Source organism: Castanea sativa, chromosome 7 (assembly GCF_040712315.1).
Source record: "Castanea sativa cultivar Marrone di Chiusa Pesio chromosome 7, ASM4071231v1".
In the NCBI taxonomy this organism is placed as follows: Eukaryota; Viridiplantae; Streptophyta; class Magnoliopsida; order Fagales; family Fagaceae; genus Castanea; species Castanea sativa.
In genome coordinates, this window is record NC_134019.1 from 10,522,309 (window position 1) to 10,550,043 (window position 27,735).

Consider the following 27,735-nt stretch of genomic DNA (forward strand, 5'->3'; position numbering starts at 1 on the left):
GAATTTGACTTCAAAACTCCCCCAAGACACACTGAGACTTGCACAAATTGAATACAAATGATCACTGTTTGCCAATCTAGTCCTATAAACTCAACAATCTCCCCCTTTGAGAAAATCGGTGACAGAATCCAATTTACAAGAAGATCCCAATACAAAGTCAGCCAAATTACATTTTTACTTAAAACCGAGAAGCTACAAGAACAAAATGCCTTGATGAGATATTATTTGTCTTTCCTGAATACTTAAAGAGCACATAACACATATATGTGGAAAACAAGATAGATATATAATGTTAAAGTAATAAACAACATACAACAAGTACCAGCAATATAAGCATATACTTGATATATATGAATAGATAAAAACTATAAAACACAGTATCCAACACAAAATAGGGTTAGTACTTAGCATTCCTAAGATGAGAGTTTGTCAAACTCTATCATTCCTAAACATCTTAGGAATAAACATTGGGATAGTTTGCTAGGTGAATTTGTTCACCTTATGATGTCGCGGAAGCCTAAAGAAAGCACACATGATGCTCTCTTTGATGGATGTAAACTACACTGTTACCTTCTGGTAGTAAACCTCGAATCCATGAAGGGTCTTTAGTTTTAGTAGTACTATTAGATGGAATTTTGAAAAGCCAGGGGGGGTTATGCCCCCCAGCCCCCCTATAGTTTCCCCCTTGGTCATCCCAAAACAAACGAAACTTTATTCTAACTTTTGAGCAAAAACTTATTAAAGAAACATAAATTACTATAAATGAAAAAATCACAATTTTTGGGGGCTAAACAGATGAATTTGCCAAAATCAAGGGGTACCTCGTGGCAAAGCAACGACTATTGCTCAGAAGACCGTTTCCCTCCAACCTTCCAAACTTCATGGGATTTTGACTCTGTCACCCAAATGATTTTTACTAATGCATTTTTGCCTTGTGCGATTTCAAGTGCCCTTGAGAGTCTAGGAAGGCCATGGTAGTCTGTTCTACATCACCTACTATCTCCCTTATTCGTGAGTTTTACTCCAAGGTCTCCCAAGTAAGTTGATGGAGAGTCAGTTGAGGTCTTGGTTTAGAGTTTTTCTTTCACCATGTCACCCAACTTCTTGTCTAAAAAGCTTGATATTCCTAGGTCTCCTGAAGCCAAGCCTACACCATATCCATAGACTCCGTCCTTACTTTTCTCAATGGATTGCAATCATATTGGAGTGGTTCAACTTCCAAGACCAATAAATTTTCTCTTTAGCATAAATTTTTGAGTCGTATAATGATTTCCAATGTTTATCCTATCATTTTAAGTGCTTGTTTGGTTTAGCATTTTTGGACCAAACGCAAGATTGCAATTTTAAAAAGGATTTTTTTTTTTTTCATTTTTTCGCATTTGGTAAGATTTCCAAATCGTGCATTTTGAAATTGCAATCAATCCAATTTTGGTAATGGACCCTCTAAGATGGAATATGAAAATGCACTCTTGCATGCATTGTTGCCATTGCTAGTTAAGCATATTATCCCTAAATTACCCTTAGCTTTATTTTGAATTCCCAAATTTTCCCAGTCAACAAAAAACAATAAGGAAAGGATCTCACTGTGTGTAGTGGGGAGTTGGAAATGGTGGTATATTGGAGAAGATCGTTGGAGATGGGAGGTGTGATTAGAGTGGTTGTATATTATAGGAAGGTATGATTTGTGGGTTTAATTGTGGATGGAATAATTGAGTTTATGAGTGTGAGAGTGAAAGCTTGGTGGTGATGTTTCTTCATTTTTACGGGAGAGAGAGAAAGAGAGGAACTCTATGTGTGGAGGAAAATATCAAAAGGGAAAAGAAGAGGCAAATGTATGGATGAGAAGGAAAAAAAAAAAAAAAAAAAAAGAAAGAAAAGAAAAATAGGTTTGGCGTTGGGTTACATGACAGGTGGAAGTGGAATGCATGCACTAAGCTACTCCACAAGTATAAATACTTGTGAGGTGTGGGGGGCAAGGGCCAGGGTTCGAGTTTTTAGAAGGGAGTTTCACACATATATATACTTAGATTAGGCTAGAGTAGAAATTCTATCTTGTATAAAAAAAAAAAGACAAATACAAAATTAATGAGTATAAATTAGTATAATAAATGAGCTGCTCTATGGAAAATTGTGGCAGTCTTATCATTTATGAGTGTAATAAATACAAAATTTAAAAGATAAGTTTGTACAACATTTATTATTAATGAGTGTAAATAGTATAATAAATGAGTTGCTCTTTGGAAAATGGTGGCAGCCTTATCATTAATGAGAGTAATAAATATACAATTTGAAATATAATTTTGTACAACATTTATCATTAATGCATGTAAATTAGTATAATAAATAGCTGATCTTTGAAATATGGTGGCAATTTTATCATTAATGAGTGTTATAAATACAAAATTTAAAAGATAAGTTTGTACAAATTTATCATTTTGTGTGTGTTTACAATGCAAGTTTATATTGCAAGTCCAATATAAACATATAATTTTCCATAAAAATTTATTTTGTAGAGATATACCTTACCAAATTATTGGGTTTTAAGATAATAATTGTGTATTCCATTATGAAAAAAATTGAAAGAGCCATTTAGTATAGACATAAAGTCATAATAATAAAAATTATTATTATTAAGAATGTAAAACTACAAGTAAGAATTCTTTTTTAAAAAAAACTATGCACACAAAAGTATGAAGAATTCTCTTATCTGTATTGTCCTTTTTGATAATTTACATCTGAAAATGCAATTTCGATAATTTCTTACCAAACATTCAACTTTTTTAAAAATAATTTTTTTCATAATTTTTACCAAATATTCAACTTTTTTGAAAAGCTAATTTTTATACCCTACTTTGAAAAACCGCAACTTTTCTAAAAAGCACAATATGAGAAAGTTGAACCAAACTTTTTGTGTTCTACTTTAAGGTCTACCAACTACAACTTGTCATTTTAAACTTTATATTTTTGGTAAAGAAAATCAAATGAATACATGATAAGTTGTAGTTAGTAAAGAATGAAGTAAAACACAATAAGTAGGATAGATGATTTGTATTTCTCATACAACAAATACAAATCATCTATTCTATTTTCTGTGTTTTATTTTGTGCTATCTTTACCAGCCACAACTTGTCATTTGTTTGATTTTTTTTTTTTCATTTTAAACATTAGTTATTTGGTAAAAAAAAAAAATTAATACATGGTAAATTGTAGTTGATAGAATATAAAGTGAAACATAAAAAATGTGATAGAAGATTTATATTCTTCGTATACCTATATAAATAGTGGTCATTGAAAGGAACTTACTACCTCAAATATTTGTGGTGAGATTTGTGAGAAGCATCTAAGCCCAAAAGAAAATGAATTCCAAAAGTTTTATATTCCTCTTTGTAGCTTTCCTTCTCATTTTCTCAGCTGTGGTGGCAAAGATACCCAACGATGAAAGTAGACGTTAATATATTGTCCTTTTTTCTTTCTTTAATTAACATACTTCCCCTCATCTTTTTCACAAATGTTAGAGAGGCTTTTTCTTCCCTCCTCCATTGATTAGTTAAAATTCAATTTAGTACAATGAATCTTTAAAATTTAGTCCTCCTTTGAATGTTATCAAAATGCGACAATTAAGTTTTAACTAATGAAATATTCATTCTAAAAAAAATTATACGAATTCATACATACTTCAAAGGAACAGTTTCATTCATCCATAAACCTTAAACGATAAGAGTGTCACTTCAACCATAGTTTGGTATTAAATTTCTTTTTTTAAAGTGGAATATTTGGTTAGTAAATTCATACTTTAAGAGGTTGTATGGACTTAATTTTTGCATTTTTACAAATCTCAAAAAGAATATGCCATTTATAGAATCCTTTAGGACAAGTGCTGCTATTTTGATAATTTCAAAGGAGGCTCGAATAATTTACCATATTTCATTTAATTGTATTCTTCAAACAGTATGATATATTTTGATATATTTCAAGGGAGTGTTATGTGAAGGTTTTTCATTAAGTTTTTTTTTTTTAATTATAAAAAATGCTTAAACTGCACATTCTTCATTAACAAATTTACTCAAAAGGACCAAATGGTCTCAGTCTTACAAAATGAGGGACTCAATTGAACAAAATTAAAGTTTAGAGATTAATTTGACAATCAAAGTGAATTTAACTTTTCATTAATAATTTTGTTTCTTGAAAGTATAAACATGCTTCTATAATTACTTGCCTCAAATAGTATAAAAATTAAAAAAAATGGGCTCATTTCTCTGCTATGAGAATTGCAATAAACCAAGTATATGTATGATGCATTTATCATAATGATAAGTGTAAGGACCAAAAACTCATAAACCAGCTTAAAAACGTTACTGCTGCTTTATTCACTTAAAAGTCCTCGTACAATACATTTGGTAGAGAGGGTTCAACAACAAAAAGCCCCTCTCTATAATGCCCCGACTCTTATTTATACTATTTGCTCTTTTCATCATGGCTCTACACCTCACAATCTACTATGTTTTTCCTTCTGACACCTGTCTGTCGGTAATGGAGCAGAGTTCTAGCTTTGCATTCAACACTGTTCAGGTCATATCCACATTAATGCAACGGATTGATCTGATATCTTCCAATTAATGCGGCCAGAATGGTTGTTGCCGGGCATTTAATGCATCTCTCTAACTTAGCCTACCACCTTCGGATATTTGTAACCCTTATGTCAGCAATGCCCATGCCACATCATCTTCGGGTATTCTCAGGTAACTTCCCTTACTCCTTTGCTCCATCTTACCTACTGTATGTCGGCCTTCCTCTCTTCGGGTCTTCGGGTTCTCGGGTCCTCGGAACCTCACAATAAGTATATTACAAGGGTTATAGGTTATAATACTTGATGTTTTATACAGTGGAGGTGGCGACGGGAACAAACCAAGTAAATGATGCAAAGTACCTCTTGCCCTGCGTTGATTGTTGCGGACAATTTCGTGATGGAACTTGCTCTCTGTGTTGCAATGACAAGTCTCATAGCTTAACAATTGAAGCCATGGCCAAAGAAGGTTAGTTACGGCATCCACCTTCTCTCTTTTGATTCTCAATTTCTCACTCTTTGAATTAATTTTAGGTAACTAATATACGTGGAAAAATGCTAAAGGTACTACAAATTTTATTAAATAAAGTTTACAAACTAATTTGACAATGAATTTGAGTGCTACGCTTTAACTACTGCGTAAATGAATATTTGAATTGCCTCTCAATAATCGGTGGTGTATTAGTTTGTAAACTCAATATAGTAAAACTTGTAGTCCCTATGACACTACTCATATATGCTATATCTTTTCAGCAAATGTTTGAGAGGAGCATTTGTAGAGTATTTTGGTTGGGGTGAAAGTAGAAGGATGAAAAACTTTTGATAGAAATCTAGGTTAAAAACATCAATTTTTGTCTTGTTTGGTTTAGGGCTGGCTCAACAACTTTGGGGGCCTTAGAAGAAAATTTTAAGAGGGGCATTTTTATATTTAAATATTAATCAAATAATATATATTTAATTTTTTATTTAAAATCTATTTTTCTTGCTTTTTGAGATGCAAAATTACTAATTAAGTTTTTGTATTTAAGTTCCTCTAACATTTCTTTTTCAATTGATAATATAGCTAATTCACTTAATCTTTCTTGTGACATTGTAGACCATAAATAAGATTTTATTAATTTTAATTTTGAAAAACTTTTTTCTGCGGATGCTTTCATAACAGGTATTGTTAGTAATATTCTATAAGCAATATATGCATTTGGAAAAGAATCTAGTCTTTTTAAATAATTCAGTACATTAATTGGAGTATTTTCATCTATTTTCATTGTAAGCGCACAATTGCACCTGGACCCAAAGACAAACGTGGGCTCAGGCCCAATGAGTCTTAAACAATAAAATTTGTAGAGAGTGGATTTGAAATCTAGTTTAAGGTGTTGGAACCTTGACAAATAAGCAAAGGTGTTACAGTATTTGCAAATAATAAATGATTATGACAAAGGGATCTCCTCGGACGTAAGCCGAGGAACAATTCTGTATTATATCCCTTCTCTTTTTTCTTGAAGATTATAGTTCTTAGTCCCTCTTTTTCTAACTCACCGATCCCCTTTTTCTTTGCTCCCTTCTCTTCTTAAATACTTCTTCATTTTCCTTTGTCCACGTGTCACCCAAATTTTCTCCTCTCTCCTCTCCTCTTTCCACCACCTTCTTGAAGTCTTTGAATAATAGCCAGAAGGTTGAATTCTACTATTCAGAGGTCACTTCCCCATTAATGCAGCCAGGGAGGTAGGTGCAGGGTCTTTAATGTGGAGGTAGCAGCCTTTTTCTGAGATATTTCTCTCACACCGGTGCGTCTAGAGGGTACTTGGATCCCCTCTTTATCCTACAGTCTTTCCAGAACTCTGCCTTGAGCTTTCTGGCGAATCTCTAAGTCACCACGGGTCTGTTCCGAGGAGAGATTCTTCCTCAGACAAATCCTCGGACCCTCGGCCTGTGAGCCGACTTGCGGTCCTAAAGACGGTCCTAAAGGCCTTTAGTCAAGAATGAACTGACCCTTCTTAACAGAGCCCAAAGGCCCAAATACCTACCCAGGTCCTTTAACTCCCCACATTCATAACTTCTTTTAAAACTATTAGTTTTGAAAGTAAATCTAAGCCATCAATATTATAATAAACATCATGTTTGAGAAAACTTTCGAGATAAAGACAATATTTTAGTGCTTTTAGTTTTTCAAAATTAAATAAAAAACCAAAAATATCTTCATATATTTGAAATTGTTCAAACCTACTTTCAATTAATTGATGAAATAGCTTGATCTACTATATATAAAAAATAATTAATTCTAAAAGATTCTTCAGCAGATTATTGTGTTATCTCATCATTGGCATTCTTATTAAAATGTTTCTTTCTACGAATTATACGTTTTTCACGAAATATAGGCTCTATTTCCATTTTGGTTGCAATCTCTTTAGATGAAATTATAACAGATGTAAATCCATCTTCTCTATATATTTTTAAAAAAGATATAAGACCCTTTAGTTGATCTATGGCAACATCAATATGCATGTCTTTTGATTATAAATTTTTACTAACAGAGAGTTAACGGCAAATAATATATCATACCAAATAGTCATGCGTAACAAGAATTCAAAAATTTCAAGCTCATATGTTGCCAAACAATCGGCTTCACTTTTTGTTTTAGGATCTTCACTTGTTTTTGCTAATTGTAACAAAGCATCTCTTATTTCTAAAGCTTGAAATTTTATTGCTTTTACACTTTCAATTTGACTTTCGCAACGTGTTTGTGACAATAGTTTTAGAGTTAAACTTGACACATTATCTTGTAAAATTTTCCATCGCTTTGTGGAAGAAGAAAACAATGTATATATACATTGTACTACTCCAAAAAAAGATATAGCTTTAGGACAAAAATTGGCCACATCACATGGCACAAGGTTAAGATTATGACAACCACATGATGTGTAAAATGCTTTAGGGTTTATATCAATAATTCTTTTTTGTACCCCTTGTTTTTTTCCTTTCATATTAGACCCATTGTTATATTCTTGTCCACATACATCATTAATATCAAGTTTAAGACTTTTTATTACACTTATATTTCATTAAAAAGACCTTTTCCAAAAGCATCATCTACTTTTAAAAATTCTACAAAATGCTCATCTATTTTTATTGGACTAGTTGATATACCCACACATTGTAGTACTAGAGTCATTTGTTCTTAATGACTTACATCAGGAGTACAATAAAGTATAATTGAAAAATATTTTTCTTCCTTAATCTTTTTAATAATTTTACATTTAATTTCATTTGCTAACAATTGTATCAATTCATTTTGTATATAATGTCCAAGATAATGATTATGAATTGCACCATGTTGAATACATCGAACATGTTCTTGCATTATTAGATCAATTCTGTAATCATTTCAATTAGACTTAAAAATTTTCCATTATTTTCTTGATAGATCTTTTCATTTTTTCCTCGAAATGCCAAATTATTTTTTCCAAGATTTTTTACTACAACAATAATTCTTAACAACACTTTTTTCCAATGATCTTTCTCTTTGTTAACTTGTTCTTGGAAATTTTTATCAATTGTTTTATTTTTCAATAATCTCATTTCTAAATCAATCCAAGCATTCATGTTAGTAACATACTCTTTGCTTGTTTCATGATTTTTAATGATCTTATTGCTAATATTTCTCCAATCATTAGTTCCTTCATTAGTAAGTTGATTTGTACCACTACCATGTGTTGTTGAATTATAAAACTTGCAACAAAAACAAAATGCTTTATCCAAATCTTTTGAATACACTAGCCATTTTCTATCAAATTTCTCCCCATTTGATAACTTCTTAAAATAAAATGTAGTAAAAAAATGTCAACAATCTTTATCTATAGGAAAATTTAGATCATTGTCTCTAATTGGACCCTTTTCTACTAATAAATATCTTAATTTTGTATCAATATTTTCCCATTGACTTGGATCATATATATTATTAGTAAGTAGGTTAGCTGTTTTTTCATTTTCTTCTAAATTATTTTGTTTTTCATTATCAATTATTGTTACATTAGATGTTTGAACATTATTAGGACTATTTTCATTATTCTCTTTTTGTTGTATAATTTCATTATCTTCCAACTCTTTTTGATAAGTTTCTTGTTCATTTGTAATATTTTCACCCAAACTTTCTATTGTGTTTTTTTTTTTTAATGCTGGTAACAAATTTATCCATAGATCCTTTTTGAAATTCAATTTGTTTTTCAATTTTTCTCTCTTTTTTTTTTTATGTTTTTCATATCCTGATAAATATTTTCTAGTAGACATTTATAATGAGAAAATATTTATAGAAAAAAAAACACAATTTATAATTAAAAATGACAATTTAACTAAAAATAAAATTTAAAGTATAGAATAATAGAACTTGGTTATTGCAATTTTTCTAAAGCCAATCTACACAAATAAAAATTAATTTATTACATGGTTCAATAAATTAATGTCACTATAATACAAATGAGTTGATATGATACACATCAAATTATTAATTGGTATGATAATTTATAATAATTGATAAAGTAAGAAAACGTGTTCTACTATGACTGTGGGCTATGCAGCCTATTCAACTTGTGCAGTGTGCAACTGTGCAGTGTGCAAGCAGCTTATGCTATTGTGCAATGTGCAACTGTGCAGCCTGTGCTGCTGTGCAGTGCAGATGTCTAGCCTATACTATGGCTATGTGCAAAAAACGTGTCCTATGACTCCTATCAATCAATCATGCAGTGAAATATACTAAAAAAATATTTAATTTAAGTTAAATAAATAGCAGACTCCTCATCTTAAGTTTCGGAAAGATAGAGAGGAGGAGAAGATTACCTCTAGTATGCGCACAACTCACGATTCCTCTTTTCAATTTTGAATTTACTGTGAATTGAAGGGAATCAACAACTAGACTGAGTTTATAGAAAAAGATCAAGAATCAAGATGAAGAAAAGAAAGGTAAGAATATAGATGGAGAGGTAGAGAGATAGAGAGATGAGAGATTTTTATTCTGTTTTTTGAAATTTATATTCTCTATTTTAGCATATTTCAAGACAATTATGTTGTATTATTAATAAATTTGTCTGGTATTAATTTTGATTTTAACATATTTCAAGAATGAGTTAATAAATTTGTCTCTTAAAATTTAATTATGTTAGCTAAAATTTGACTATTTTTGTTTTTTCCCTTTTTAATCATTTGCATTTTAGGATACAATGGGGCATTTTTAATGCATTTTATTGACCAATAAAAGTACTTAAATTTTTTTAATTAAAATATATAGATAAATATATTATATATAAAAAAAAATTTCAAGTAGGGGGCCTTCTTTTATTTGGGGGCCTTAAACGATTGCATTAATTGTATCACATATTGAGCTGGCCATTTGGTTAACAATGCAAAACATGGAGCAAAAAGGTGGGGGCCAGGTACTTTTGAACCTAGCTCACAAATCATTTTCTCCCCAAAGCTGGAAGAAAACAAAGGTGAAAATGGATAGTTATGTTATTCCAAAAAAAAATTCAAAATTACATTTTTCATCCTTTTGTTTTACTTTTTAACAAAAAGGAGGAAATTTTTATATTTATTTTCCATCATCCAACCAAGTACTAATGATAAACTAAACTATTTTCCATTTTTCTACTTTTCCATCATTTCAATCAAATAGAGTCTTAATAGTTTTGTATTTTAGAGATACGGTTGGATTCCTTCTTTATAGAGAACATGGATTCTAATTCAATTTCCCACTTTTGAAAGTGAAAAAAAAGTTTAATACTCACAAATCGATTTTGGATGTTGAAAAGAAAACATTGGTAGTACATGCTTACATATATCTCTACCAGATTTTGTATCACATACTTTACCTATTCAGGCAAAACGATTACTTTCTGATTCGGTCATCATGCAACAAGAGATATATCAAATTGGAGCGCCGATCACCATAGTATATAATAAAGACTGCTGAAGCAATCCAAAGGAAATTCTCCAAAATCTCAATCCACGTCCGGTTTCTTGGAGCTGAAGGTGATGTAGGACGTGTCCTCAAGCATGCATCATCCTCAAGGTCGTGACTGATGTGTTTAATTTCTTCGACTACTTGAGTTCCGTCCTCCTTCATATTGGATTTTTTGACTTCGTAAGTTGCTGAGTCAGCCGATTCATTCAGCTCTGGAACTTCATCCACATCTTTAAATTCCTGCAAATTTATGTCCTCCTTGTTTCTGCGGTCGATAGCACAATTGAGGTGGGCAACGAAATCGCATCTAGGGCAATAGTAAAGCCCATAGCGTGTGTCCACTTTTTGAACACAGATTTGACAAAATCGGGAGTCAGATTGATGAAATTCAAGAGAAGAATGGGTGAGGTGGAGGAGGTGCTTGTAACGCACAACTTTGACTTTGCGTGGGAAAGAAGCACATCTTCTATGAACCCAGAAACTGCATAGATGACACAGGTAGGGCGTACCTTTGCCTTCTTTGCCGCAAAGGTCACAAGCGAATGTGCAAGACTTCAAAAAGGGGGTCAAAGGGTGGTGGTGGAATTCAGCTTCCTCCATGGCGGTGGGGGTTAAAGAAGCGCATGTGAAGTGAAGGTTGAAGTCGCAGCGGAAACACCGATAAGTGTATTGGTTGCGAGAGTCATTGCAGAGTTTGCAATTGCTAAATTGAATATCTTTGCCATAATCTATCTGATAGGGAGAGAGAATAAGAGAATGGATTGGGTGCAAGGGATGGTGCAACCCAAGGGGTAGTTCCGCACATGATTTTTGAAATTGGATTTCATAAGTGGGTTTTGGAACTGGAGAGGTTTTGTTGATTCTCTGGGGAGATTGTTGCTTTTGGTTGTCTTGTACTAGATTCCTGAGGAATTGAATTCATCTGTGAGTTTGGAGAAAGGAGAGGTTTTGTTGATTATGGGGTAAGATTCTTGTGTTTCATGCTATTTTGTCTAGTTGGCGATAGTTTGCGTCACTATGTCGGGCGGGACCCCAACTGGGGGTGGATATATGAGGCAGAGGCACAGCCAGGGGTATGCCTCGAGTGGTGATGACCTTTTTTAACCCTTTTGTTGCATGATGACACGCCTTATCTAATTTTTTTTTCTTTTTTAAATACTAGTTAACAAATTGTTGGGCTTGAATAATTTTAAGGGTGTAATTTGCAAATTTAGGAAGGTAATTTGCAAACACTCTAAACTTTAGGGGTGTAATTTGCAATTTATCCTAATTTTAAATAGAAAGAATACAAAGTCCAAAACAGTCCCCTCTCACACAAAAACACACACACACACACACCCCAAAAAAAAAAAAAGAAAAAAAAAAAAAGAAAGAGGAAGGGACCCACAGGTTAATGCGAGACCCGACTGACCTGCCCATTAAACTGAACTTTTGGGCCAGTTATAAATCAATATCTTTCTCTAACTCTGGTTCATCCTGATTGTTAGGAATCCAAATGTGACGTACTGAAAGTTAACATGTATCGCAATATATGTTAGTACTTCTGATGTGTTGACTTAGTTAGATAAGCTGAAGCTAATGTCAGTTAGTTATGCTGATGTCAAAGTTTCAATTAGTTAGTTAGTACTCTTTAGGCAGGAAATGTTAAGAGTTGTGGAGGGAGAATTGTATATAAGAGGACTAAGAATGAGGGATATCCAGAAAATTAACCAAGCTTGTTCTTTCTATTCTTCACAATTTCTCCCTATTGCGCAGGAGGTGGTTACCCTCGAAGTAACTCTCATTTTCTTTCTCATCTTCATTCTTCTTTTCATCCATTTCTGAGATTATGACTGCTCTACTGTACATTAATGACAACAAATGTTCTAAATTTACAATTGGGTCTCCAGAAATGCCAAGATTGCCAAACCAGCAGCCCAAACATGCTCTGCAGGGGAATGACTTACGCCTCCACGACACTGGACAAACAGCATTCCAACCTGTTCAAGTTTTTGCAGATTATTATCATATAACATGAAATATCACCTCCTAAAAGTCGACAATGACGATGAAGCAAAACAGGACAAACCTTTGTTAAATGAGACATGGCCATTGCATCATGTCCTGCACCACTCATTAAGGTAGGTGTTTCATCTTGAATGTCACCGGCCATTTTCCTGAGTGCAGAGTAAGCCGCAGACTTCAGCTGAGAACTCAATTCAGAATCACAAACCACTGCATTCGCATCATGCTGAAATGTCCACAGCAAACCAGGTTATTGATTATGAGGGTTACAAAAGAAATGCATAATGAGCTGAAGTCCCAGACCTTACGATCGATTATACATGAAACAGAACGCATCTCACATATTTTATACATCTGATTAGATAATTCATAGATAACAGCTTCACGTCCCATGTCATCAATTGCTCGTAAATCCACAGTGAATGTCACCTTTTTCCAACAAGTCCATTGTGAATTCAGACATAATCAATAAACAACAAGGTATCCCAATTTGGGCTTTGTTATCGAGATCAGCATAGTCTTCTTACCTGGCCTGGAATGACATTACTTGCACTTGGCCATGTTGATATCTCTCCAGCAGCACAGACTAGAGAACTGGAAAGTGATTCCAGTGATATATCATTGCAATGACCATCATAAGATAGAAAATCTTTAGGGTTTTTACAGGCACTTTCCAACAGTACTATTAATTCAGTAGCAGCAGCCATAGGATCCTGACGCATAGACATAGGAACAGTTCCGGCATGCCTCTGTGAACCTTTCACTGTAACCTGCAATTATATATGTGGAACAAAAACATCAACAACCAAAGATCGTATCAATTTTGATATAAGATCAGCATCTGCATACTATCATTGATTTACATTTATCTTTACATGCTCCAGGCAGAAACGTGTAGAGTTGAAAATTCCATACAAAAATTAACTTTAGCCTATACTAGGTGTTTTGTTAAAATTCCAAAAATGAGACATTATGCTTCCTCTTCATTGCTTTCTTTACATCTCAATTTGTATAACAAACTACAGTTTGTAGTTTCGTGTATTTTGGATATAGACCTTACAAGACCAAGTTCTGGTATGAAGTCCTGAGCTGGTAGAGAAAGTTTTCATCTGGCACTCCAATTCTTACATGTGCTTGGTGAAACTCATGCTCAAAATAATTAAAGCACAGTAAATGTCTCACCAAAATCAAATCTGTCTGTTGTAAAGAATTGGAACAACAGTGCTGCACAACTGCAGGAAAGTTCTGAGTAACAAGTTTATAATGAGCCTACAAGTGATGAATAACTATTGGTATACTCCTTCACGATTGTTATATGGGCTGTACTCAAGAAAATTCACTAAATATTGCCAAAAGGATGGAGAAACAGAACCAAATATCACAAGAAGGTGATAGGGCAGAAAGAGGGAGGGTCACTACAAGTTTATATATTAACCCCAAAGAAAGGTTTTCAATTGGCATGGAATAGGACTGATATGGGAGCTAGAATGATTATAGAATAAAATTCACTTAGCTCATACTCCTATGCAAGTCATCGACATGCACACTTAAATTTGTACAATCATACAACATTTTCTCCATTCCATTTTATTGATCTAATCTAGAAAATACAACTTTTTTATGGGAATATCATTTAATGTATTGTCTTCTAATAAAAAGGTATAAATTTCCAAAACTATGCTACATAATTAAACTCAAATAAAGCTAATGGAAAAAAGGGTATTGTCTTTTGAATAAATGCAAGGGCAAGTTGTGTCTATTGACATATCAATGCAGACAATATTTTGAGACATCCCAAAATGGACTTGAAACTAATAAAATGGGATGATGGTAGTATATATGACAATCTTTCAGCAAGATTTAAAACTTTACAAACACTGAAAAGAAAATAAGCATAACAAAGCTAAGGAACTTATAAAATAATGTAATACAAAGGAGAACACAGGAAAAAAAAAAACCAGATAGGAGAATTGCAAACATTTTAGATGGCTATATCATGCAAAATACAGGTAAACCTCTTTTACTGTAAAAAAATAAAAAATAAACACTGGAAGAATTTTATATACCTTTAGTCTTGTCTGGCCAGCTATGCCTTTAACCACACCAAGAGGAAAACCAAGCCATTTTAGTACAGGACCCTGTTCAATGTGAACCTGCAGCATCAAGCCAATACAAGAACTGAATATGCACACCCGGAATACTAGAAGCTAAAATAACTTAATTTATTGCTGAATACGAAGAGGATATTCAGTACATCCTTGTTCACAAGATAACTGGTGTAGACTGTTATACCTCAATGTAACCCCAGACAGACCCTGGGTCATACTTGAGCTGTAACAAGTTTTCCTCTGTAATTTCTAGGGAGTTTTCCTTCAGAGCATCTTGCACTGTCATGCCACCAAAAAAGGATTATGCATGAATAAATTGATAATAAACAGAATCATGAGTAGATATAAGCTCAAAATTATTCAAGGAAACCTCTTGTCAGATATCTGCAAGGCTGTAAGTGGTAAAATGCCAGCTAAAGCAGCATTGCCCAAGAAAGTAGAGTGAAACCTCACTCCCTCCTCATCACTAAATGCAATCACCTGCAATAGTAGAAAATTTATTGACATCTATAATCAGAATTGCTGCATAGCCACCACCTCCAACATAAATTTACAGCTGAATCAGATTGCAGTGCTGTAAAAACAATTCAGGACAAGATTGAGTCTACATCAATCAAAGCTCTAGATGGAGAATAGAGTCAAAAATAAGAACTGATGTATTCAAGAAATCAGGTCTCAAATATATGTTTCAAAGTCCCAAAATATATTTCCTTTTTATTTCATCCATGTTATCTATTTGTTTCACCAATAGCAGGATTTTAAATCTCTGCTCACGTTGTAACATGCTTCTCTTGCACATGGACGAGACTATAACATAATTTAAGCCAATGAAACCCAAAAGATGGAAAGCATATCCTAAATATTTTCCCTACAAGTTAAAAGGCAGATATAAAAAGGTTTTCCCAGATGTTACTGAAGAGACAAAGATTAATCTTCTTCCACTGAATAACAATCAAGACAATCAAAGTAAATGTATTTCTTTTTCCCTCCATGACAGTGGACTCTTTATCATTCTATCTTTTTGTTACTTTGTTCACAGGGTTGGAAAATATTAGAATAATGGTTAAGTGATAAAATTCATCAATTCCTATTATTGGGGTTTACTGTAATTTATCATGGTACTAGAGCAGATAGTCCCGAGCTCAAATCCCGCTTCCACTTTACCTCCCATTAGGACTAGTGGTAGTTTATGATAGTGTAACATCAAAGGAAACAAGACTAATATGTCATTACAGAATCACAAATCAAAAAATATTTCAGAAAATGATGCAATATAATGTTCCAAAGTTGTTATCTTACTGACCTCAATCGGCTGCCTTAATTTTCCCAACGTCCCATTGACATTCAAAACCTTCAGAGCAGATAATGCAGAGATTATGCCTAGCGAACCATCAAATATACCAGCATCAACAACAGTATCCTATCATAAAGAAGGAATATCCCATATCAATATTGATGAAATATGTCTTCGTGGCATGTTCTCTGTGTGTGTGAAACGTGTATTTATGTATTTGTATGCAAACTAAATATTAAATTAGAAAATAGGAAAAAAAAAAAGCATCACCAGATGAGAACTAATCGACAGAGCCTCAGCACTTGCATTCATTCCCTCAACTCGAACATGTAAATTGCCCAACTGGTCTACCCAACTGGAAATCAACATAAACATCAGTTGAACTTCCAACACTGTTTACAACATAAAAAGGTAGAGAGCTAATGTTCTCAAACCAGCATCCTCCATCCATCCACGAATAAGGTTACCAGCCCTCAAAGAAGCTGGACTCATGAATGTTCTCTCAAGATAGCCATCTGCGTCACTTACCCGCTTATGCAGGCAACAACATTAACATTCACAAATAACCACACAGCCACAAGATGCATATTGAGTAAAGTAAAGTTGAGGAAAATTCAATGTTACTTTTTCTTTAACTTATTGCAGTGGCCATACTCTAGGGGTGATTACCATTTGACTGGTGATTATAGAAACATTGAAAGTTGAGCATTTTAATCTTGGCGGCCGGAGATATATGCGATGGTGTGATACAGACTATGTTTGCTTGCAGACATATAATATATTTGTTCTGATTTATGCAAAATCATAGCTGTTTGAGCGTAAGGCAGCAAAATTTTAAGAGGATTTAAAAAAAAAAAAAAAATCAACATTCAACATACAACATTGCCCCAATTGGCTGAGAAAAATGGCATTGAAAACCTTGAATGTTGTTGCAAAAATTGGATTCATGTATTCCTTTCAGCATGTAACAGAAATTCAACTCGTATATCATTGAAGAAGTACATCATCAATAAATAATAATAATAATAATAACAACATACATCTTATTTAATGGAACATTGACAAGGTGGTCAAACTCTTTTTTTTTTTTTTTTTTTTCAAATCATGCTTTTACTAACAGAAAAACCTATAGACGACAGCTAAATTAGTACTCCAAATGACACACCCAAAGTTGAGGTCATAAACACTAATTTAATATATATAATTAGCAAACAATTCTCCACAATGCTATTGCAGCAAAGCCCACAAATATTTTTAATTCAGTAGTAATTATATTAACATTAGCAGTACAACCTAATAAAACATATTAGAAATATGTCAGAAATTTAATTTGGGTCTTGAATTTTATACCTTTCCAAGCTCATTAAGCCTTGTCACTGCCTCATCCCTTAGGATTTCATGAAACAAATCATTCCTGCTGCTTATTTCACCATCTTCAATAAAAAAATCATTTCCATCATCATCATCATAACATAGGCTAAGTTAATAACCATTATTAAACAAGAAAATTATTCAAACCCCAACACAAAAAATCGTCACTTTCATGGACTCAATTCAAATGCAGAAGAAAAGGTCAGTATCAATAATCAAGCAAAATTATTAATCAAATAAGCAAATCTTTGAACTTGATGTGAATATTCACTCTTCGTCAATATGCATTAAAAAAATATGTATTGTCCAAGCAAAATTATTAATCAAGAAAAAAATTTGAGCAAATCATATGACTAAATTAAAAGAACCCATTTACGAATTTGATGTGAATATTCACTTTTTGACAATATACATTAAAAAAAATATGTCTATTGTCCAAGCAAAATTATTAATCAAGAAAAAAACAATAAGCAAACCATAAGACTAAACTCAAAGAACCCATCTTTGAACTTGATGCAAATTTTCATTTTTTTGCCAATACTGTCTCTTGTCCAAGGCAAAATTATTAATCTAAGAAACAATCAATAAGTAAACCATAGGACTAAACTAAAAGAACCCATCTTTGAATTTGATGTGAATATTCATATTTTGTCAATACATATTTAAAAAAATTGTCTGCTGTTTTTCTTTTCTTATTTTATATGTATATTTGGAGTCATATTGAGGAAGAAAAAGAAGAAGAGAATGGAAATACCAACTGACTATAAAAATTCTAGTAATTATTTTCAAGCTGAAACTCCAAAAAGGCCTTTGTCTGATTCTGAGGCAATCTTGTCTCATCTCTCTCTCTCTCTCTTTTTTTTTTTTCTTACTCTTCTTTTTTACTAACCATTTTGCATTTTTTCTGCAAAGTTTATAACCATATCCAGCTTTTCCTTAAGCTTAATCTCAACCTAGAAATCCTTAAACCCAATTATTAGTGCGGTGTAAGATGCCCCGAAATGACCAACTCGCAATATCTTCTTCAAACAGTACAATCAAGTTCATGATACCCCAAAATCATTGAAAATGGTCTGTGGATTTTTAGTGCAACAGATAAGAAAGAAGAAACAAGCAAGTTTTGAACACTAGGGACATTAAAAGAGGAGAGGTACCTTTGGATGCTATCTAAAAGACACTGTAACATTAATCTTGCCTTAGATAGTATGCCCCTCCTTAATTCATTAGTTCAATAATTCAAAATATTTCCTTATACCCATATGAACCAAACTATCATTGTGAACTATAAAATTTAAGTTTTGCCAAAAGACACAATAGCTCAATATTTTTCTTCACATGCCAACTCTTGTTTGCCAAGAGAAGGTTGAAAGTGGGGTATCAACAGTGGTTCTAGCACACTGATGGAGTCAAAAAGCCATAGTTGTAACCCAAATAATGCTACAGCTGATCACACAGGGCAGGAGGAGGTTATTAATAGAATTAGAAGTACAAGGATCATAAACATATTCTTAGAAAAAAAAAAAAAAAAAACGCACCGGTGCTACTTTTTTGTCTTTTCATCATCCATGTTTGAATCAGCCATTTTTTGTCTAGAAGAATCTTGTGTACTAACTTCTGAAACGTCAAGATTAACTGCAAACATGCCCATAAAATGGAACCCAGCAAGTAAAAAAATGAATATTTTTAAATGAAACCCAGAAAAGATTTATATAAAATTTCATATTTTTACATAAAAACAACTAAAATCAAAACAAATTAACCAAATCCCAATTTCAATACATGCTCTGCAGGGGAATGACTTACGCCTCCACAACACCGGACAAACAGCATTCCAACCTGTTCAAGTTTTTGTAGATTATTATCATATAACAGGAAATATCACCTCCTAAAAGTTGACGATGAAGCAAAACAGGGCAAACCTTTGTTAAATGAGAGATGGCCATTGCATCATGTCCTGCACCACTCATTAAGGTAGGTGTTTCATCTTGAATGTCACCAGCCATTTTCCTGAGTGCAGAGGAAGCCGCAGACTTCAGCTGAGAACTCAATTCAGAATCACAAACCGCTGCAATTGCATCATGCTGAAATGTCCACAGCAAACCAGGTTATTGATTATGAGGGTTACAAAAGAAATGCATAATGAGATGAAGTCCCAGACCTTATGATCAATGATACATGAAACAGAACACCTCTCACATATTTTATACATCTGATTAGATAATTCATAGATAACAGCTTCACATCCCATGTCATCAATTGCTCGTAAATCCACAGTGAATGTCACCTTTTTCCAACAAGTCCATTGTGAATTCAGACATAATCAATAAACAAAGAAGGTATCCCAATTTGGGCTTTGTTATCGAGATCAGCATAGTCATAGATAAAGGTTCTTACCTGGCCTGGAATGACATTACTTGCACTTGGCCATGTTGATATCTCTCCAACAGTACAGACTAGAGAACTGGAGAGTGATTCCAGTGATATATCATTGCAATGACCATCATAAGATAGAAAATCTTTCGGGTTTTTACAGACACTTTCCAACAGTACTATTAATTCAGCAGCAGCAGCCATAGGATCCTGACGCATATACATAGGAACAGTTCCGGCGTGCCCCTGTGAACCTTTCACTGTAACCTGCAATTATATAAGTGGAACAAAAACATCAAAAACCAAAGATCATATCAATTTTGATATAAGATCAGCATCTGCATATTATCATTGATTTACATTTATCTTTACATGCTCCAGGCGGAAATGTGTAGAGTTGAAAATTCCATACCAAAATTAACTTTAGCCCATCCTAGGTGTTTTGTTACAATCATACAACATTTTCTCCATTCCATTTTATTGATCTTATCTAGAAAATACAGCTTTTTTATGGGAATAGCGTTAAATGTATTGTCTTCTAATAAAAAGGTATAAATTTCCAAAACTATGCTACATAATTAAACTCAAATAAAGCTAATGGAAAAAAGGGTATTGACTTTTGAATAAATGCAAGGGCAAGTTGTGTCTATTGACATATCAATGCAGACAATATTTTGAGGCATCCTAAAATGGACTTGAAACCAATAAAATGGGATGACTGTAGTATATATGACAATCTTTCAGCAAGATTTAAAACTTTACAAACACTGAAAAGAAAATAAGCATAACAAAGCTAAGGAACTTATAAAATAATCTAATACAAAGGAGAACACAGGCAAAAAAAAAAAAAAACAAGATAGGAGAATTGCAAACATTTTAGATGGCAATATCATGCAAAATACAAGTAAACCTCTTTTACTGTAAAAAATAAAAAATAAACACTGGAAGAATTTTATATACCTTTAGTCTTGTCTGGCCAGCTATGCCTTTAACCACACCAAGAGGAAAACCAAGCCATTCTAGTACAGGACCCTGTTCAATGTGAACCTGCAGCATCAAGCCAATACAAGAACTGAATATGCACACCCAGAATACTAGAAGCTAAAATAACTAAATTTATTGCTGAATACGAAGAGGATATTCAGTACATCCTTGTTCACAAGATAACTGGTGTAGACTGTTATACCTCAATGTAACCCCAGACAGACCCTGGGTCATACTTTAGCTGTAACAAGTTTTCCTCTGTAATTTCTAGGGAGTTTTCCTTCAGAGCATCTTGCACTGTCACGCCACTAATAAAACTGATAATAAACAGAATCATGAGTAGATATAAGCTCAAAGTTATTCAAGGAAACCTCTTGTCAGATATCTGCAAGGCTGTAAGTGGTAAAACACCAGCTAAAGGCACTGCCCAAGAAAGTAGAGTGAAACCTCAGTCTCTCCTCATCACTAAATGCAATCACCTGCAATAGTAGGAAATTCATTGACATCTATAATCAGAATTGCTGCATAGCCACCACCTCCAACATATTACAAATCTAAATTTACAGCTGAATCAGATTGCAGTGCTGTAAAAAACAATTCAGGACAAGATTGAGTCTACATCAATTAAAGCTCTAGATGGAGAATAGAGTCAAAAATAAGAACTGATGTATTCAAGAGATCAGATCTCACATATATGTTTCAGAGTCTCAAAATATATTTCCTTTGTATTTCATCCACGTAATCTATTTGTTTCACCAATAGCAGGATTTTAAATCTCTTCCCATGTTGTAACATGCTTCTCTTGCACATGAACGAGACTATACTATAATTTAAGCCAATGGAACCCAAAAGATGGAAATCATATCCAAAATATTTTCCCTACAAGTTACAAGGCAGATATAAAAAGGTTTTCCCAGATGTTACTGAAGAGACAAAGATCAATCTTCTTCCACTAAATATCAATCAAGACAAAGAAAGTAAATATAATATTTCAAAGTTGTTATCTTACTGACCTCAATCAGCCGCCTTAATTTTCCCATCGTCCCATTGACACTCAAAACCTTCAGAGCAGATAATGCAGAGATTATGCCTAGCGAACCATCAAATATACCAGCATCAACAACAGTATCCTATCATAAAGAAGGAATATACCATATCAATATTGATGAAATATATCTTCGTGGCATGTTTTCTGCCTGTCTCTGTGTGTGTGTGTGTGTGTGTGTGTATTTATGTATTTGTATGCAAACTAAATATTAAATTAGAAAATAGGAAAAAATAAAAGCATCACCAGGTGAGAACCAATCAATAGAGCCTCGGCACTTGCATTCATTCCCTCAACTTGACCGTGTAAATTGCCCAACTGGTCTACCCAACTGGAAATCAACATAAACATCAGTCAAACTTCCAACACTGTTTACAACATAAAAAGGTAGAGAGCTAACGTTCTCAAACCAGCATCCTCCATCCATCCACGAATAAGGTTACCAGCCCTCAAAGAAGCTGGACTCATGAATGTTCTCTCAAGATAGCCATCTGCGTCACTTACCTGCGTATGCAGGCAACAACATTGAAATTCACAATTAACCACTCAGCACAAATTACATATTGAGTAAAGTAAAGCCGAGGAAAATTCAATGTGGCTTTTTTCTTTAACTTATTGCAGTGGCCAGACTCTAGGGGTGATTACCATTTGAATGGTGATTATAGAAACATTGAAAGTTGAGCATTTTAATCTTGGAGGCAGGAGATATACGCGATGGTGTGATACAGACTATGTTTGATTGCATACATATAACATATTTGTTCTGCTTTTATGCAAAATCATAGCAGTTTGAGGGTAAGGCAGCAAAATTTTAAGAGGATTTAAAAAAAAAAAAAATCAACATTCAACATTCAACATTGCCCAATTGGCTGAAAAAAATGGCATTGAAAACCTTGAATGTTGCTGCAAAAATTGGATTCCTGTATTCCTTTCAGCATGTAACAGAAATTCAACTCATATATCATTGAAGAAGTACATCATCAATAAATAATAATAATAATAACATCATACATCTTATTTAATGGAACATTGACAAGGTGGTCAAACTCTTTTCTTCCACTTCTCAGTTCAGCCTCACCATCTTCTTCAAATAGTACAATCAAGTTCATGATACCCCATAATCATTGGAAATGGTCTGTGGATTTATAGTGCAACAGATAAGAAAGAAGAAACAAGCAAGTTTTGAACACTAGGGACATTAAAAGAGAAGTACCTTTGGATGCTATCTAAAAGACACTGTAACATTAATCTTGCCTTAGATAGTATGCCCCTCCTTAATTCATTAGTTCAATAATTCAAAATATTTCCTTATACCCATATGAACCAAACTATCATTGTGAACTATAAAATTTAAGTTTTGCCAAAAGACACAATAGCTCAATATTTTTCTTCACATGCCAACTCTTGTTTACCAAGAGAAGGTTGAAAGTGGGGTATCAACAGTGGTTCTAGCACACTGATGGAGTCAAAAAGCCATAGTTGTAACCCAAATAATGCTACAGCTGATCACACAGGGCAGGAGGAGGTTATTAATAGAATTCGAAGTACACGGATCATAAACATATTCTTAGGAAAAAAAAAAAAAAAACGCACCGGTGCTACTTTTTTGTCTTTTCATCATCCATGTTTGAATCAGCCATTTTTGTCTAGAAGAATCTTGTGAACTAACTTCTGAAACGTCAAGATTAACTGCAAACATGCCCATAAAATGGAACCCAGCAAGTAAAAAAATGAATATTTTTAAATGAAACCCAGAAAAGATTTATATAAAATTTCATATTTTTACATAAAAACAACTAAAATCAAAACAAATTAACCAAATCCCAATTTCAAAGAATATATATAGAGAGTTTGCTTATATAATACTTACGCTTTCTTCTTCTCTCCTATCTTCCCATTTGAAATCCTCTTGTTCTTTCTGCAATTTGAGCATTAATCACACATTCAGAAAGCCAGGCTATTTCTAGGCGAAGAAAAAGCAACTGGGGGAAAAAAAAAAAAACGTAAAGTTCTGTTTTTTAATTTTGTGCGTGGAAAAAGGAATTATAGAGTTTTTTAATTTTGGTTTTGCTTGTGCTTTCAAAATCTTGCGTAGAAATTATAAAATAAGTTTTAAAAAAAATCAGGGAAGAGTGAAGAACATACCAGGGAAGCGTATGCAGTAGCTCAACTTATGTAAAGATATGGGATGTGAGAAATCTTATCCCAATCCTCTCCATTTTCCTTTTCGCATCTTTGCTTTAATTGGGGACAGCCCTCAATTGTCAGGCTCAGTAAAGAGGAGAGGTGACTCATCCCTTCGGGAAGTGACGTCAGATTGGGACACCACTGAATATATAATCTCTCAAGAGAAGTTAGGTTTTTAAACCACTCCTCTGGCAGAGACTCCAACTCCTGTATCTCGCACAAACGCAAAAGCTTTAATTTGGAGAAAGGAGGGGAGAAGGAGGAGGAGGAAGAGGAAGAGGAAGAGGACGGAAATGAAGAAGCCCTTCCTCCCGTAATATTCATCTCTATTGTCTCTTCCACTACCTTCCAACTACTATTCAACAACCAAAGCCCTTCTTCAAGATTTGGAAATAGCGGCATGCAAGTCATCTTAGGGCAATTCTCCCACCATAAATTAGAAAGACGCGGAAATGACGGTATGTGCTGGTGATAGTGATTAGTTGATGATGATGATATTGTTGATGTCGTTGTTGCCTCATTCCCCTTATCCACACTCCTCCACCATCCCTTTAGATTTGGGCACTCTTCGAGCATCAGTCTCTCAAGGGATGGGAAAAATGTTGATGGTGATGCCAGTGAAGCAGATATCTCATCATTCATATCCCCCTCTGTCATGTACTCCAGACCATCCATACCCCTAATCCATAGCCATCGGAGAGATGGGAGTTGATACAACGGTGGCAAATATTGGCACTTCTTACAACCGAATATAAATAAATTAACGAGATTTGTTAAGAATGAAAGCCAACTCGAAACTCTCACACCCATGTACCCGTCCACTACCAAAGATTTTAAACTTCCATGTGGTTGGAGGCTACTCATGGAATTTTCATCATCATTGGCATCTACACCATTGTCACCCTCCGGATTCCATCTTAATTCCAATCTACTGAGATATTGCTTCTCCTTCAAATTTGCAGCCTTGAATTCTGAGGTGGCATCTTTCACGCATGCCAAATTTTTAATCTCTAATTTTCCTCTCAAGTCATTTAGCTTGTTTAATTCCTCTAGCCCACCGCAATGCTTGGAAGAACCTACAGGACCTTTACTCACAACAAATAAGGATAATGTTTGAAGAGAAGTAAATTGCCCTATTCCACGTGGCATATGAGTCAAATTCTCACATTCTTCTAGGTCAAGGTACTTGAGGCTGGCCATTTTTTGAATATCCACAGGTAATTCCTTAAGCTTTTTACACTGATAGAGTTTTAATGTTTGCAAATTCACCAATTTTGTAATAGAACTAGGGAGAACCTCAATATCATTAGAGGAAACGACAAGGTGCTTGAGGCTAACCATTTTTTGAATATCTACCGGAAACTCCCTAAGCTTTTCACATCGAGAGAGCTTTAATGTTTGCAAATTCACCAATTTAGTAATACAACTAGGGAGAACCTCAATATCATTAGAGGAAAGATCAAGGTATTTTAGGTGCATCAAAGTACCTATGGTATTTGGCCACATCTTCATATTTAAACCATGTAGGTCTAATGCACGCAAGTATCTAAAACTAGAAATAAGTTTTTTGAGACTTGATTCTTCAATTGTTCCCTGATAATATCTCCAATTATTGTATGCCAATAAAAATGTTCGTATCTTGTTTGCTTTAACCAATTTGCTTAAATTCTCCTTAAAGATTGAAATATTGTAAAATGGAAATGAGAGATGGCGAACTTTTTCATTGACATTGTTTGCATTAATATCAACCAGGGTACACTCACTCTTTGAGACAAATTGTGCAAGATCATGGATTAAATCATGCATCTTAAACCACCTAGTCATGCCTTCATCTCTTTCTACTTCTTGGAAAAAGGATCTCCAAAGTAGCTCTTTGAAGTAATCATCAGCAACATCCTCTAGTAGTAAGTTCTCATTTGGTGATTGGATAAACCCTTGTGCTATCCATAATTGTATCAATGTCAACTTATCAATCAAATAATCTTTGGGAAATAATGAACAGTATGCAAAACAACACTTTAGATGTGATGGGAGATGATTGTAACTCAATTTTAGAACTGGCAAAATACCATTCTTTAGCTCAGTTACATTTGTGAGTTCATTATTCTTTATATTTAACCAGTCATGTACTGATTTTTTGAAGTATAAGACACTTCCTATTACCTTTATAGCGAGAGGCACTCCCTGACATTTTTTTACTATGTCCATACCAATTACTTCAAAGTCGCTATCGATGGTCTCTTTTCCTTCTTCAAATGCCATTTGCTTCAACAAAGCCCAAGATTGATCATCTGACAGGCCTCTTAGATTGTGAGATTGGGCTAGTAATATCTGCAACCAATTTGGTCCGTGTAGTAATCACCACCTTACTTCCCCTTTTTCCATCCAACAAAAGTGTTTTCAATTTACCCCATGTTGCTTTGTCCTCAATCCACAAATCATCCAACACAAGTAAATATATCTTTTGATTGAGAATTTTGAGAAGTTCATCTTGCAATTGTTCCATTAGCAGGCTTTTGGGTTTTTCTTTAGTTGCAGATGTAATCATATTTTCAACAATGGTTTTCACATCAAAGACATCAGAGACACACACCCACATTTTCAATTCAAAATGAGCATTGACCATCTCATCATTGTATATATATTGAGCAAGTGTGGACTTCCCTAGCCCTCCAATTCCCACTATGGATATAAAGGAAACATTCTTTTTCACATCAAAGTCTTGCAATAGACCTATGATGGCCTTCTTATCCTCCTCTCTCCCAATAACTTCTTCTTTACGTACAAATGAGTGAGTTTCCCTCTCCCCCATCACAACCTTTGTTTCCCTCTCTCTAGTCACAGCCCGTGTCTCTAAAGGATGCTGTATCAACTGGAAATTGTTCCTATTATATGCTATATCATTAAGCCTCTCCCTCATGTCTTTTATTTTGCAAGCCATCTTAAGACTAAAAACTATTTGGTTTGAACTTGAAAAGAAAATGCATACCTTTTTTACCATTTTATCACCACCCATCACCTTACGCCGAAACACATGAGTGGAGAAGTTGCTCAGCAAGTCATCAGCATCAAAAACTACTTCTCTAAGCTTCATGAGCCAGTGCTCGTCTTGGTGGTTCTGGACCTGCTGCTCCTCTGCATCTTCAAGTACAGCTTGAATAGCGAAAACAGTGTTGTTCATTTTTTCGAGATCATCTTTGACACCCCAGATCGATCCAATCTGTTTGAGAGTGGAGGAGCCCAAGCTTTCAATGATCTTCTGTACAACGCCATACAGGATTGCATCGGCCATTTGTTCTTGTTGGATGAAAGAAAATGTAGCAAGTTGATAGAGAGTAGTTTGAAATATTGGAGGAGGAAGATTAAAGTGGCTGTGAAGAAGAAAGACTTAGCTAGTTATGTAAAGTCAAGAGTCCACTTAGAAATAAATAGATAAATGTGAACAACGGCTGCACTGCTCAATAATTACTACTTTAACAACAGCTCCACTCTTCAATAATGGTTTCTATGAAGACAAAAGAAAAAAAAAAGGCAAGAAGGCCCCAGTACTGCTCAATAATTGAGTGGAAAGACACTATCTTTGATCCACCGAAGGAAAATAATTATATACTGGGACATAAAGCTAAGGAAAAGTAGAGTTTCATAAATTTTGACACCATCCTCTGTATTTTTGGGTTATGATGGGTCCAGTCGAGCACTATCTCAAATGCTAATGCTATGTCAGTGAGACCAAAAGAATTCAATGCATTTGTAAAGCCGAATAATTTTGGACCCCATTTATCTTTCCAAAATTCTATGTGGTACAGCATAATAGCACTGAGTTATGGGCCCAAAACCTGGTCGTTCTTACATGGCTCT

General features: G+C 34.0%; 2 pseudogenes; both read right to left on the bottom strand.

Moving 5' to 3' along the window:
• Nucleotides 1–12,219: 12,219 nt before the first annotated feature.
• LOC142643459 (uncharacterized) lies at nucleotides 12,220–23,854 on the bottom strand (annotated as a pseudogene).
• LOC142643458 (putative disease resistance protein RGA4) lies at nucleotides 23,836–27,334 on the bottom strand (annotated as a pseudogene).
• Nucleotides 27,335–27,735: the final 401 nt, after the last annotated feature.